The sequence below is a fragment of the Phacochoerus africanus genome, chromosome 9 (genome assembly GCF_016906955.1).
Source record: "Phacochoerus africanus isolate WHEZ1 chromosome 9, ROS_Pafr_v1, whole genome shotgun sequence".
NCBI lineage: Eukaryota > Metazoa > Chordata > Mammalia > Artiodactyla > Suidae > Phacochoerus > Phacochoerus africanus.
The window spans coordinates 24,251,666-24,265,517 of NC_062552.1; positions in this window are offsets into that span (position 1 = coordinate 24,251,666).

A 13,852-nucleotide genomic window follows, 5' to 3' on the forward strand; every position below is an offset into this window, starting at 1 on the left:
CCTGGCTAGGGGTCTAATCGGAGCTGTAGCCACCGGCCTATGCCAGAGCCACAGCAACTCAGGATCTGAGCCGCGTCTGCAACCTATACCACAGCTCATGGCAATGCCGGATCCTTGACCCACTGAGCAAGGCCAGGGATCAAACCCACAACCTCTTGGTTCCTAGTCGGATTGGTTAACCACTACGCCATGATGGGAACTCCTAATTTTTTTCTATTAACTATAACATTTTTAAAAATTTTGTGACTAAATTTATCAGTCTACTCCTTTCTTTGGTTGGTCCATTTTTTCTTTTAGCCAGCTTAGAACACCCTTTTCTTTTCAAAGAATAGAAAGTATTTGAATTTTTTTTGTATATTATGTTTTGCATATGTGTTTTCTCAAATAATCAAACATTTCTCCCAAATCATTTATTTAATTATATTTTCTTCCATTTTTTAGTGATGACACTTTTCTGCTGGTTTCTATTTCCTAATTGCTTGGGGGGGGTTTGATGAACAATATTTATTCAGTCATCTCTTTGAGGATATTAAAGTCTTCTTCTCATTGTTCTGTTCTTTTCATTTTATCTGACACGAATCTGCCTCTGGAGTATTAGTGTTGTTGACTGCCTTTCTCAGTGTGAGTTTTTGTGTGTTTGGTGATTTTAGCTTGCAGGTTCATTTCCAGGATTTCTACCTCACTCCTCCCTGCCCCAGGGCCCTGTCCCAAGTGGTGGTCAGGGCTCCTGCCCTGGAATGACCCTGGGGATGACACGGGTCCAGCAGAAGGAGGCTGGGTTAAGGCCACATGGGTGTCCATTTGGTTATCCAGTAGAAATTTATTTCACTCTATTTTCTTTCTTTCTTTCTTTCTTTCTTTCTTTCTTTCTTTCTTTCTTTCTTTCTTTCTTTCTTTCTTTCTTTCCTTCCTTCCTTCTTTCTTTCTTCTTTCTCTTCCTTCTTTCCTTCCTTTCTTTCTCTGCACACATGGCATGCGTGAGTTCCTGGGCCAGGGATTGAACCCACACAGCAGGGATGACAATGCTGGATCCTTAACCCACTGAGCCACCTGGGAACTCCTCAGTCTATTTTCTTGAAGATGGTGGGAAGAGGTCAGTTGTGTGGCTCTTGGATTTTGAGCAGTGAACATGATTCTTGTCCCCCATCTCAAGTGGGCAGTTTAATACTTTCTCATCAGTCGATAGGACTTAAATCACCATCTGCCTTTACTATATCCAGATTCCAACAGGGCACAGCTTCAGCCCTGATTATTTTTTGCCTTTATATTCCATTTCTGAGAATACCCGTGAGGATTGTCTACCCTGGTTAAATATGGATTTTTGACTTTATATAATATTTTATCCATCATTGCTTTGTACTGGAAGCCTTGGGCTGTCTATTCTGTTTCACTTGTGTATCTGTGTCTTTTTGTACAGGCATTATTGCAGCTCTCTGCTGGGAGTTAGGGAACCACTTTGATAAGTCCCTCCAATCATGCTCTGATACCTTTCTCAAGGCTGGATCAGGTTGCAGGCTCCACAGCAGTACCTGAGATGAGAGCAGAAGTGGTGTTGTCCTCCACCCAACATGAGGACGCATCAGAGGAGCCCTGCGGTGGCTGCTCTGGGACAGGAGGAAGGTTTCTACTTGGTGGCTCCATGCCAATATTTCATCAGGGGTCTCAAGCCAGGCTAGATCCAGCACCAGGAAGTGTATGAGGGCAAATACTGGTAGCTTGACAGAGTTGCTAGATGGACACCTAGAAATCTCAGAAATATGGGATCCCTGCAGAAGATGATGGTGTATCTGGCGCCAGGATGCGTCTGGGGCATTATGTAGCCATGTCCTTAGGACCCTATGAGTAAACTGTCCAACATTCTACACCCACCCCTGCCTGGAGGCAGAGCACATATGTAGCCCCAGCTCCTTCCCCATCTCCTGCCGCACCAGGCTATTTCTTGTGCCTTGGGCAAGGTGATCTGAACACAGAGCTCCATACAAAGTGGTGCCTCTTTTGCAATAAAAACAGAACCAGATATCCCACTGGAGTGCCCTCCTGGCTATGAATTCAGGGCCAGTGAGCAGCAGCCTCTGCCCCACCCAGAGGCCCTGGCTCCCTTTTCACTGGCATGCCCTGCAATCAGGCTCAGCAGGGCTGCCAGCAGACACACCGGGCTACCCGCCTGGCCAGACTGTCTCTGGAGGTGCCTGTGCAAGTTTGTCCCAGAAACCAGTTCTTCCTGGAACTGGGTGTCACCTCAGGACAGAGAATGCCAGGAGTCATAACTTGGCCCTGCAGCAAATGAGGTCTTCTGATTCTGCCTGAGACAGCAGGTTGTCGTGCCTGGGCTTTGGGCCTGAGCTGGGACTTGCAGTTCCATGGGGAAACCTCGGGCAGTGCCACCAGGGGGAGCCCTTTCCACATCTTGGGTGTGTGGGTCTGTGTCGGCCTCCTGAGCATTGGTGAGGAGTGCACACTTGACTTAGTTTCTATATGATTACGGTATTAAACAGGCCTCCGTTTCCCTAATTTATGTAGTCAACTTCATCTCTCGCCGTGGTCTGAGTTCTATCTTGCTTCAGATGTAGTTATGCAATGTTGCAGTTGCCCATCAGCGTGGGGTCAGAGAGAAATGAGTGGGCTCACATGCATCTCCACTAGCCAAACGCCACTCTCTCCACCTCACCTGGTAACCAAGGTCATGAGATTGTCCTGAAGCTTTAGATGCAGCAGGCGGAGAGGGATGCGGAGGTGCAGTCAGTGTGGGGGCCTCTACATTGGCTACACTGCCCTCCAGCAAACACCTCCACTAGGACAGAGAAGCCTAGCTGCCAGCAAATCCTTCCTGCTCTTGGTGGGTGCTCTAGACACCCCCTTGGTGGGGGCTCCAGGCGGTGCAGGGTTCAAGGAGGCTCAGGGAAGATGCTGCCTGGACGAGAAGAGAGTGTGGCCATCTGAGGAGGGCTGTGGCTGGCTTAGCTTCAGGTGTGCAGGAGAGCAACTGGGGAGCTGGGTGAGGGCTGGCAGGGTTGCTGAGTGGGGCAAGGCAGGGCCAAGGGGACCTTTCCAGCTTGAACTCCATGAACACCTCCCAACTCTGGCTCCTTGTGAAGCACCACAGGCCCCCAGCCTGGGTCACAACACTGGAGGGTGACGTGGATGGACGACATCAGGTACGTCTGAAGCAATTTCAGAGTCTTGGGAGCTGTATTATTTTCTGGTGTGGAACTGAGAAAATGCCAGGATCTGCTAGAAAAAGAACCATGTTCAACATAGTGCTGCCTACATTGTAGGTAAGAGATGGGAGGAAGGAGGGATCGATGTGGAGAGAGAGGGTGGAAGGCAGGGCCTGCTGTCCTCTCATAGCTCCTCAGTTTCAAACCCTAGACCCTTGAGGAAAATGAATGGATTCACAGCATCAGCTTGGTACTTAGAAATGGAGACTAAGAGCCACCTCCTCCCCTATGAAGGAAAGGGCCTGCCTCGGACTGGAAGGCAGAAGGATGAGGCTGTGGACACTTGTGGGTCCTAAAGAATGGGGTCCTTGGGCTGAGCCCTGGCGAAGGGGCAGAAATGGCAGAAAGATCTGTGGCATCAGAGAGAGACCTCTGTCTTGCTTCTGTGAGTCTGCAGCCCCTGAGAGGGAGGCACCGAGTGGAGCTGCCCACAGGGTGGGGCCTCAGAGGCCTTAGAGGCCTCACAGCTGAGCCTGTGCCTCAGCCAGAGGCGTGAGAGAGCTGCTCCCCCAGGGAACATACTGTAGCCCAAACTGGAAACCACCCTATACCCTTCCACAGGGGAGGAAAGCTGGAGCAGACTCATGCGGTGGATACTTCTCGGTGAAGAAAACAAACCTTCCTAGAGCCCCAAGTGACACCATGTGAGACAAGTCAAGGGGAAGAGGCCAGGTGCAAAAGGGCACATAGTGTATGATTCCACTTATAAAAAGCTCAAGTCCAGGCAAAACTGTAGAGGTCAGGAGAGTGGTTACTCTTTGGGGAGGGTAGTGACTAAAAGGAGACACGAGGGGTACCCCTGGCATCCTGGGAATGTTCTCCTCTTTTATCTAGGTGCTGGTAGCATGGACATGCTCAGTTCATTGGTAAGTGTGTGCTTTTCTATATTTGTGTATATTTTTTATTTTTTAATTTTTTTTTTTGTCTTTTCTAGGGCCGCACCTGCGGCATATGGAGGTTCCCAGGCTAGGGGTCTGATTGGAGCTATAGCTGCTGGCCTGCGCCAGAGCCACAGCAACTTAGGATCCAAGCAACCTCGTGGTTCCTTGTCGGATTTGTTAACCACTGAGCCACAATGGGAACTCCTGTGTATATTTTTTAAAAGATTTAACTGTAAGAAAATGAAACTACATAATGGAGTGAGGGGTGGAAACAGTCTTCTATTATTTCAGTGCCCACTGTGCTCGGTGCCCTCCTCATGGGATCTTTGTTCTTTTCTTATTGAGAGGAGGGGAGGCGGGGCAGAATGTAAATTATGAAGGACTTTCTGCTTTGTCGCTCCTGACATCTTCTATGAATCAATTTTTTTTCGATCACCTGTTTAATGGCATCCTGAATTGATCTCATGCATTTTTCAGCTTCCACAAAAACTGAAATGGATTAGATGGGTTTGTGTTATTGTGAGCCCTCCGTTTGCTGCCTCTTTCATTAAATACTAGCTGGACTCTCGAGTATGAGCATTAGCCTCTGTCAATCCAGCAGTGAGAACTGTGGGTTTTTCACATCAACCAGACAGACACTGTTGATCAAGTTTGAGGTGTTCTTGGTATTGTCTCCAGAGCCCTCGGTTTCAGAGGCATCACTGCTAAGGCAGGTCTCAACTCACCTGGAGTCACCTGGAGATTAAAGACAGCCACCAATCCTTTGCTGTTTGTCCCATTGAGAAGTGGGGTCCCCTTGAATTTAGATGAATTCTGAGGTTTTTTTTCCTCTTTTTTTAGGGCTGCACACGTGGCATGGAAATTCCCAGGCTAGGGGTCGAATGGAGCTGTAACTGTTGGCTTACGCCACAGCCATAGCAACGAGGGATCTGAGCTGCATCTGCAAACTACACCACAGCTCACAGCAACGCCAGAGCCCTGACCCACTGAATGAGGCCAGGGATCAAACCCACCTCCTCATGGATACTAGTCGGATTCTTTACCTGCTGAGCCACATCGGGAACTCCCTCTGTGGCTTTTTGATCAACAAAAATTGGTGGAGCTGATGCCGAGCCACTTTCCAGACTTAGGCAACTTCTACTTTTTATCTCTTGGAACACTCTTTGGGAGCCCTGAGCCACCATGCAGGAAGTCCAAATTCCCTGAGACTGCATGCTGGAACAGCCGTGTCCAGCCCTGGGGTCAACCACCAGCAGAGCCCAGCTGTCCCCATCAAGGAGACAGAGGTGTAAGGGAAACTGTCCTGGACTCTTTTTTTTTTTTGTCTTTTTGCATTTTTCTAGGGCTGCTTCCCGAGGCACATGGAGGTTCCCAGGCTAGGAGTCTAATTGGAGCTGTAAACGCCAGCCTACACCAGAGCCACAGCAACACAGGATCCGAGCTGCGTCTGCAACCTACACCACAGCTCACGGCAACACCGTATCCTTAACCTCCTGAGCAAAGCCAGGAATCGAACCTGCAACCTCATGGTTTCTAGTGGGATTCGTTAACCACTGAGCCACAACAGGAACTCCCGTCCTGGACTCTTTAGACTATCTCATCTGCCAAATGGTGGCCCTGAGTGACCCCAATTGACATCAATAGGAGTAGACTTGCGAACTGACAAAGTCATTAACTTTAAGCCACTAGGTTTGAAGTAGTTATGCAGTGAGTGGTTTTAAGCCACTAGGTTTGGAGTGGTTATGCAGCGATAGGTAACAGGAACAGCTGAATCTTTACCTAGTCCACAGCCTTCGTGTCCATGATGAGCTCTGTAAGAATCCATCTCATTAACTTACTTTGCCAGTGTGGCTACAGTATTTGCCAAATCTTCATTTCATTAGAATTCTTTTAGCTGCCAGGCTTGTGGCAGGATAATTTATTATGGAATTATTTTTTGTTTTGTTCTTGTTGCTCTATGTGTATTTCCCTCACTGAGAAGGTTATGAAGTTTTTGTTCTCATTCCTGAGCTTCTGTTTTGGATATGGAGAGGGTGGGTGAGTGTTGGTGTTAGGGTCATATATAAACATCTAGGCTGGGACAGAAGTGGGTTGTGGGTATGTGCTTAGCGGAGGTTGAGATTCTCTGGGATCTGGAAATTTGGTACCTTCTGCTCAATGAGTAGTGGAGACTCAGGCTTCTGATTTTTCCCAGGGCATACCTAGGCTGAAGGATGGCTGGACAAAGCCCAGAGAGGTCGGGCATGGTTTCTCTCCACTAGGGACACAGGACATGGTACTCCAGGGGAACTCTGTGGTCAGTGATATGGACATCCATAAGGGGCAGTGCCTGATCCAGAGGACACCAGGGTTTGACAGAAACCTCTGAAAGAAGAGGGATCAATAGAAACCATGGATGCTGCTATGGATGGAGTGTTTGTATCACCCCTAAATTCATATGTCAAAGCCCTAATCCCCAACGTGATGGTATTTGGGGGTGGAGTTTTTGGGAGGTAGTTAGGTTTAGGTGAGGTCATGAGGTGGGGCACCAGTGGTAGAATTAGTGCCCTGATAAGAAGAGGAAAAGACCAGATCCCTCCTCTGTCTCTGTCATGTGAGGATGCAGAGAGAAGCTGGCCATCTGGAAACAAGGAAGAGAACTCTTACCAGACACTGAATCTTCTAGCCCCTCGTTCTAAGACTTCTGGGCCTCCAGAACTGTGAGAAAGAAATGTTTGCTGTTTAGGCCACCTGGTCTGTGGTATTTTATTATAGCAAGCCTGAGCTATGACAGCCACCACTGGTTACTAAGGACCTGGCCTTGCTCTCAGCTTTTCTGGCACTGAATAAACCCCTGATGTTTTATGATCTCATGAAGGGAGGAGGGAGCCCCACTAATGACTAGGGTTGAATTTCCTCACAGTCTAGCAGTTTGGAACACAGAGCAGATTCCATTTGGTTGAGGAAAACATTAGGAATGTGATATTTCATGCACATTTTATAATCAACAATGATAAATGTAACATACTTTTAAAGCCATCCAAAACATTTTGTGGCTTTCTCTTTATTGCATTGTGGGCTCCTGTGCCCATTGAATTCTTGGTATTTTCCTTGGCAGGATTTTTGTGAAATGTCTCCAAAGTCTGAATTTTTTTTTTTTTAATATAAAGAAGGGCATGGAAACAAGGGAGGGGCTGGCTCAGAAAAATAAAACCCAACTATTTTTGATGCACGTCCTTTATTTCTCACTTACTGAATATCTGCTCTCTGTAGTCTTTGATTTTAATAAATTGTGTATGGATTTTTAAAAATTTCTAATCTTTTTTCTTCATGATCAAGCAATCCCACTCCTGGGCATGCACCTAGACAAAATTATAATTCAAAAAGATAACGCACCCCTATGTTCATTACAGCACTATTCACAATACCCAAGACAAGGAAACAATCTAAGTTCCATGTATGGACAGATGAATGGATAAAGAAGATATGGTACATATATAACGGAATACTACTTGGCCATGAAAAAGAATGAAATAATGCCATTTGCAGCAACATGGATGGACCTAGAGATGTTCATACTAAGTGAAGTACGTCAGAAAGAGAAAGACATCACTTATATTTATAATCTAAAATCTGACACAAATCACAAGGCTACCCGGTGTCAGCACTATCCTTTGTCATCCTGGGGCAGTAACATTATTCATCACATTTCCACCAGAAGAACCCCTTCGAAGTAAGATTCCAGGGTATAAACAGTTTTTCTCCTTTTTTATGTAATGCAGATAATTATATAGTAGCAGAGGGTGGGTGGCCTTCAATTCTGCTCAGAAGGACATAGATCAGATCTGGCCCCTTTTCCCATAAACGTTCTCATAAAATTAAATAAGGTAGTTAAGCCCCCCTCCAGGACCTGGAGGTAATGATTGCTTTGCTCTTGAACAAGCTAAAACAAAATTGGAAATGTGGTTGATTATTGCATCATTGTACCACCCTGGCTGCTGGGTGGCAAGAAGCCAGCAGTCAACTAAAGCCATGGTGAGAATCAGCTGAAGAAAATCTGTGAGGCGAGAAAGGAGGCCCTAGCGAGAAAGGAACTATATCTCAGGCTGTGACCACTGCTGAGAAGTATTGCTGTGTGTGAGAGACGGGAAGTGCCAGTGATACATGAATCCTCAGCACAATGAGAATCTGTGGTGGGGTGGGTAGCCTTTGCAGCTCAGTTAAAGACAGTCTAGAGAAGCAGTTTGTCCCAGCACAAAATGACAGTGGGAAGGTAAAATGTTCTCTCCAGTTCAGAGAATTTAAGCAATGTATATCTGAACTTGTAGCAGGGATCTGTATTGCACAATAGTCACTCACTGATTTGTTCTGTAGAATCCATTCACTGCTTTGCTCGTGTAAAGGAAACATCAAGATGGCAAACCTCTGATGAAAACTCAGATTGATGAACATCACACACACACAACTAAGGACATTCTGAGGAAAAATGGAGGCAGCAGGAAATGTATCCTGAAGGTATATAGGTTAAACTCATGCAGTTATATCATGAGCATTTGCCAAAATCTGGATAATCTAGTAAAATCAGAGAAACAAAAGCTAGGGCAGATAATCAACAAGCAAGAAATTGTAAAAATTCAGGGATGTATATTAGAAGGCATTGGAATTTGATTCTTTGGGTAAATCTGCCCTCCCTTGGCCTCTAACCTTTATGAAATCATGCAGACGTGAACATCCCAGCAAGGCCCTGGCAAGGGAATGACACGAGTGTAGATGTATAGGGACTGGAATACCGCAGCGTGATTCTGATACAGTCGTCCAGAGTTAAGTGTCAGATGCCCAAGTTAACGACACAGTCCCCAACAAGACGCCCTTACTTCACGTGCCAGGCACAAGTTTGGGGGTCCCCAGGCCACTTGCTCCAAATGGCTACAAATCTGAGGTGTTCCCATGACACCTCCTCTGATTTGATAACTTGCTAGAACAACTCACAGAATTCAGGAAAATGCCATACTTTCAATTATAGTAAAGGATACAAATTAGGAGGACCAGACAAATGAAAAGACATGTAGGGCAAAGTTTGGGAGGGTCCCAAACACAGAGCTGCCAAGTGCTCTCCCTGTGGGACCAGGGGACATCACGTTCCCAGTATTGGTCTCATTCACCAGCCAGGAAGCTCCCTCAAAATCAGTGTCCAGTGTTTTCACACGTAGACATGACTGATTGAATCATTGGCCACACGATTGAATTCAATTCAGGCCCCCTTACCTCCCTGAAGGTTGGTCTGGCTTAAAGCCCCAACCCTTTAATTACATGGGTATCTTTCTGGTGACCAGCCTTTCATCCAAAGTCATTTCATTAGCATAAACTCAGGTATGATCCAAGGGTCTCACGAATAACAAAGATACTCCTATTACTCAGGAAATGCCAAGGATTTAGGGTCTTTCTCCCTCCCAGGAACCAGAAACAAAGGACATCAATTTTTTATTGTTCAATAGGGGCATCTCAAATCATATTAGGTATTACATGGGTTCTGCATCCACAGATTCAACCAACTGTGAATCCCGTGCTATGTTTACCATCAGAGGTTGGTGAAGCTGCAGATGTGGAACCACTGGATACAGAGAGCTGACTATGGAACTTGAGCATCATCAGATTTTGTATCTGCTGTGGGTCCTGAAACCAATCCCCTAAGGCTACCGAGGTACGACTGTATCATAAAATAGTGATGAGAAATGCTGACTTATCTTGAGAAGAACTTAAGTATTCAGCCAAGTGCTGTCTCTCATCATGGACTCATAGGATCCAAGCTTCCAGTTATTGCAGGAATTGAAAGTTGATGTGATAAAGTCCCAATGCTGTAACGGAAATAGTATTCCAAAAAGTGAGAGAAGTTGAGGACTACCTCAAGATGCAAACATGAAAGATTTGTCACAATTTACTTATTCTTTGCTTTCTTTTAGGGATGGAACAAGATTAAAGGTCAACCCAGGAAGAAAATAATATAGTTGGCTTCCTCCCTCATCCAATTCCATGTTTTCATTTCCCACATTAAACATTTTTGACATTTATATTCACATGGAATTGATTTTGAGAATAAAGAGACCATTCTAATCATACTGTATTCCAAATGGTTAGAACCAATATACCATTTATGTAATAAAGCTTTCTATTTCCACTAGTTTGAAATTCGTATTATACCATATACCTCTTGACCTAAAACAAATAGGCTGCCAGTTATTTCTCCAGCAAAAGTAGTTTACTCAGATCAGCAAAGAATTGCAATTTGGAGTTTATAACCATGGCAAGTGCAAGTCTCTGTGCAGAAAGGAGAGGAAAACTCTTTTAAAGAGGGGAGAAGGAAATTGGGATGGCTATAGTAAACAGAGAATCCATTGGAGGAATTGAGATCTCAAGTATAGGGGCTCTTCCTTGGCTGAGTTGTGACAGTCTCTCATTGGCTGAACTCTTACCAGGCAAGAAAAGGAAGTCTTTCTTCTTCCTGTTTGGCTCTGCTGTTGTCATGGGGCATGAGAGCTCCCTCTTCTGGCCTCTGGACTCTTAGTTGAAGTTTCCATTTATTAATTTTTTTTTTTTTTTTTAAGGGCCAAACCTGCCGAATATGGAGGTTCTCAGGCTAGGGGTCAGAGCTACAGCTGCTGGCCTACACCACAGCCACAGCAACGCAGGATCCGAGCCCTGTCTTGTGACCTACATCACAGCTCACAGCATTGCTGGATCCTTAACCCACTGAGCTGGGGCAGTGATGGAACCCAGGAACCCACATCCTCATGGATACTAGTCGGATTCATTTCCGATGTGCCACATGGGAACTCCTCCATTTATTAAATTTTTATTTTTAATTTTTCTTTTAGGGACGCACCTGCAGCATATGGAAGTACCCAGGCTAGAGGTCAAATCCAAGCTGCAGCTGCCGGCCTATGCCACAGCCACAGCGATGTGGGATCTAAGCCGAGTCTGTGACCTATACAACTCATGACAACACTGGATCTTTAACCTACTGAGTGAGGCCAGGGATTGAACCCTAATCCTCATGGTTCCTGGTTGGATTCATTTCTGCTGCACCATGACGGGAACTCCCCCGATTTATGAATTTTTATATACCAAATTCTTATACACAACTCAGATCTTCTTGTGGACTTTGCATTCTGTTTCGTTGATTAAGCTGTTTTTTGCACCAGCAAAACTTGATTTTCATTATTTGGTCTTTTCAATATATTTTAACATCTAGTAGGTCTGATATTCTTTCATTCTTTTTTTCCCAAAAAATACCTTGACATTTTATTATATTAAAATACTGTTATTATTATTGTAGTTCACAGATAACTTGGAGAAAATTGATGTATTTACAATATTGAGGATTCACATTCAAGAACCTGGAGTATCTGCATTAATGTTCATTGTTCTTCAGGAGTTCCCGTGGTGGTTCAGCAGTAACGAACCCGATTAGTATCCTTAAGAACTCGGGTTTGAACCCTGGTCTCACTCAGTGGGTTAAGGATCTGGCGTTGCCCTGAGCTGTGGTGTAGGTCGCAGACTTGGTTCAGATCCCGTGTTGCTGTGGCTGTGGCTGTGGCTGTTGCTGGCAGCTGCAGCTCCGATTGGCCCCCTAGCCTGGGAACTTCCATATGCCTGCCACGGGTGCAGCCCTTAATAGACAAAAAAAAAAAAAAAAAAAAAATTGTAATCTTCTTTCCATGAATGTAAATGGATGTAAATTTTCTTTTGAGTATGTTTCTAGGTAGTTTATATATCAATATTGTGAATGAGAATTTTTTGAATTATATTTTCCAACAAATTGTTGCTGATAAACAGAAAATCTATCGCTTTTATATGTTATTTTGCAATTGTCCACATATCTGAACTTAATAATTTCACAGTTAATGTACTTTGATTTTCTAGGAAGTTAACTCTGCAAGTAAGAATACTTTGGAGTGTTCCCATTGTGGCTCAGCAGGTTAAGAACCCAACTGGTATCCAAGAAGATGTGGCTTCGATCCCTGGCCTCACTCAGAGGGTTAAGGTTCCAGCGTTGCTGCAAGCTGTGGTGTAGGTCACAGGCATGACTCGGATCCCTCCTTGCTGTGGCTGTGGTGGAGGCTGGTAGCTGCAGCTCTGATTCAACCCTAGTCTGTGAACTTCCATATACCGAATGTGCGGTCATAAAAAGCAAAAAAGAAAAGAAAAAAGAATACTTTGGTCTTTTCTTTCTTTCCAATATATCATATATCCACCCCCCCAAAAAATATATATATTTAAGCTCTTTAATTTTATATTATCTTATTGTATTGGATATGATTGTATAAGAAATGTAAATAGTAGTTAGTGATAGTGGTTATAGTGAGAATTGTGCTTAATCATAGGAATGTTTCAGCATGAAATGTTGGTTGTTGATTTGAAATAGATATTCTTCAGCCTGATGAGGAAGAATCTTTGCTTAGTGGGTTAAGGATCCAGTGTTGTAGTGAGCTACAGTGCAGGATGCAGATGCATCTCAGATCCAGAATTGCTGTGGATGTAGCATAGGCCGGCAGCTGCAGCTCTGATTTAATCCCTAGCCTGGGAACCTCCGTATACTGCAGGTGTGTGCGCCCCCCCAAAAAAATAGACCCCCCCCCTTCTAGAAATTCTATATATCCAGTCAACTTCCTAAACTAACCTCTCAGAAAGAAGACATTTTTTTATCCTCCTTGCTCTTTGTCCAATATCAAGGGAAACCTCCAAATTTCAAGTAGGTCAGGGTACTAATACCCACAAATCAAATCTGATAAAATCATCATACAGAAAACAACTGTCGTTTATTAAGTGAGGACTTGGTGCTAGGCATTGGATTAAGAGATATATTATTTTATTTAATACTTAAAATTACCCTTAGTTTGTCATCAAAAGTATACTGTAGTGATAACAATTCCTCTATAATAAAGAGAATAGTGATTTTTTACAACTGTTTTTAAAAACTCTGCTTGCGATCATATTTTCAAACCTAAACAAAAGTAATGAGAAGAGCATAATGAATCTTCTTGTATCCATCACAAAGCTTTAACAACTGCCAAAATTTGGCCATACTCTCTCAATCTATTGCCCCCCCCCCGCCCCTCCCGCCTTGGGGATCTTTTAAAACCAATTCCAAACATCACACCACTTCATCTATAAATTCTTCAACATTATACCCAACTCCTATGGAGAGCCTGCAGCCGATAGCATAATGCCAAAGCACACGATAAAGGTTTAAACGATGTAACTCAAATTCACAGTGCAGTGAATTCTGTAATTACACAAATCTACAGAACTGGTGGGACTGCATCATTCTTCAAGGAATTCTATGCAGACTTCGTTTCACTTAACTGAGTTTTTGATAAGAATTGGGAGGAGGGGAATTCCGTTGTGGCTCAGTGGGTCAGGGATCCAGCATTGTCATTACTGTGGCTCTGGTCACTGCTATGGCTCTAGTTACTGCTGTGGTGTGGGTTTGATCCTTGGCTGACAGCCAAAAAAAAAAAAAAAAGGAATTGGGAGGAGGGAGTGATGTTCAGAGTTACGTATTCTGACAAAAACAAGAGTGCATATTATTCTTATTGGTTAAGGGGAATGCATTAAGCAGAAAGTAGATGTGGCATCCCCAAAGAGAAATTATGTAGCCTAACCAGAATTCATGACTCAAGTCACTGCACTGGCAAGTGGCTTGAGCTCTTGGCAGGATTCTCTGAGCTGAACTTTCATCAGAATGGTATGTCTTAAAAAGTGGACAGCCAGGGT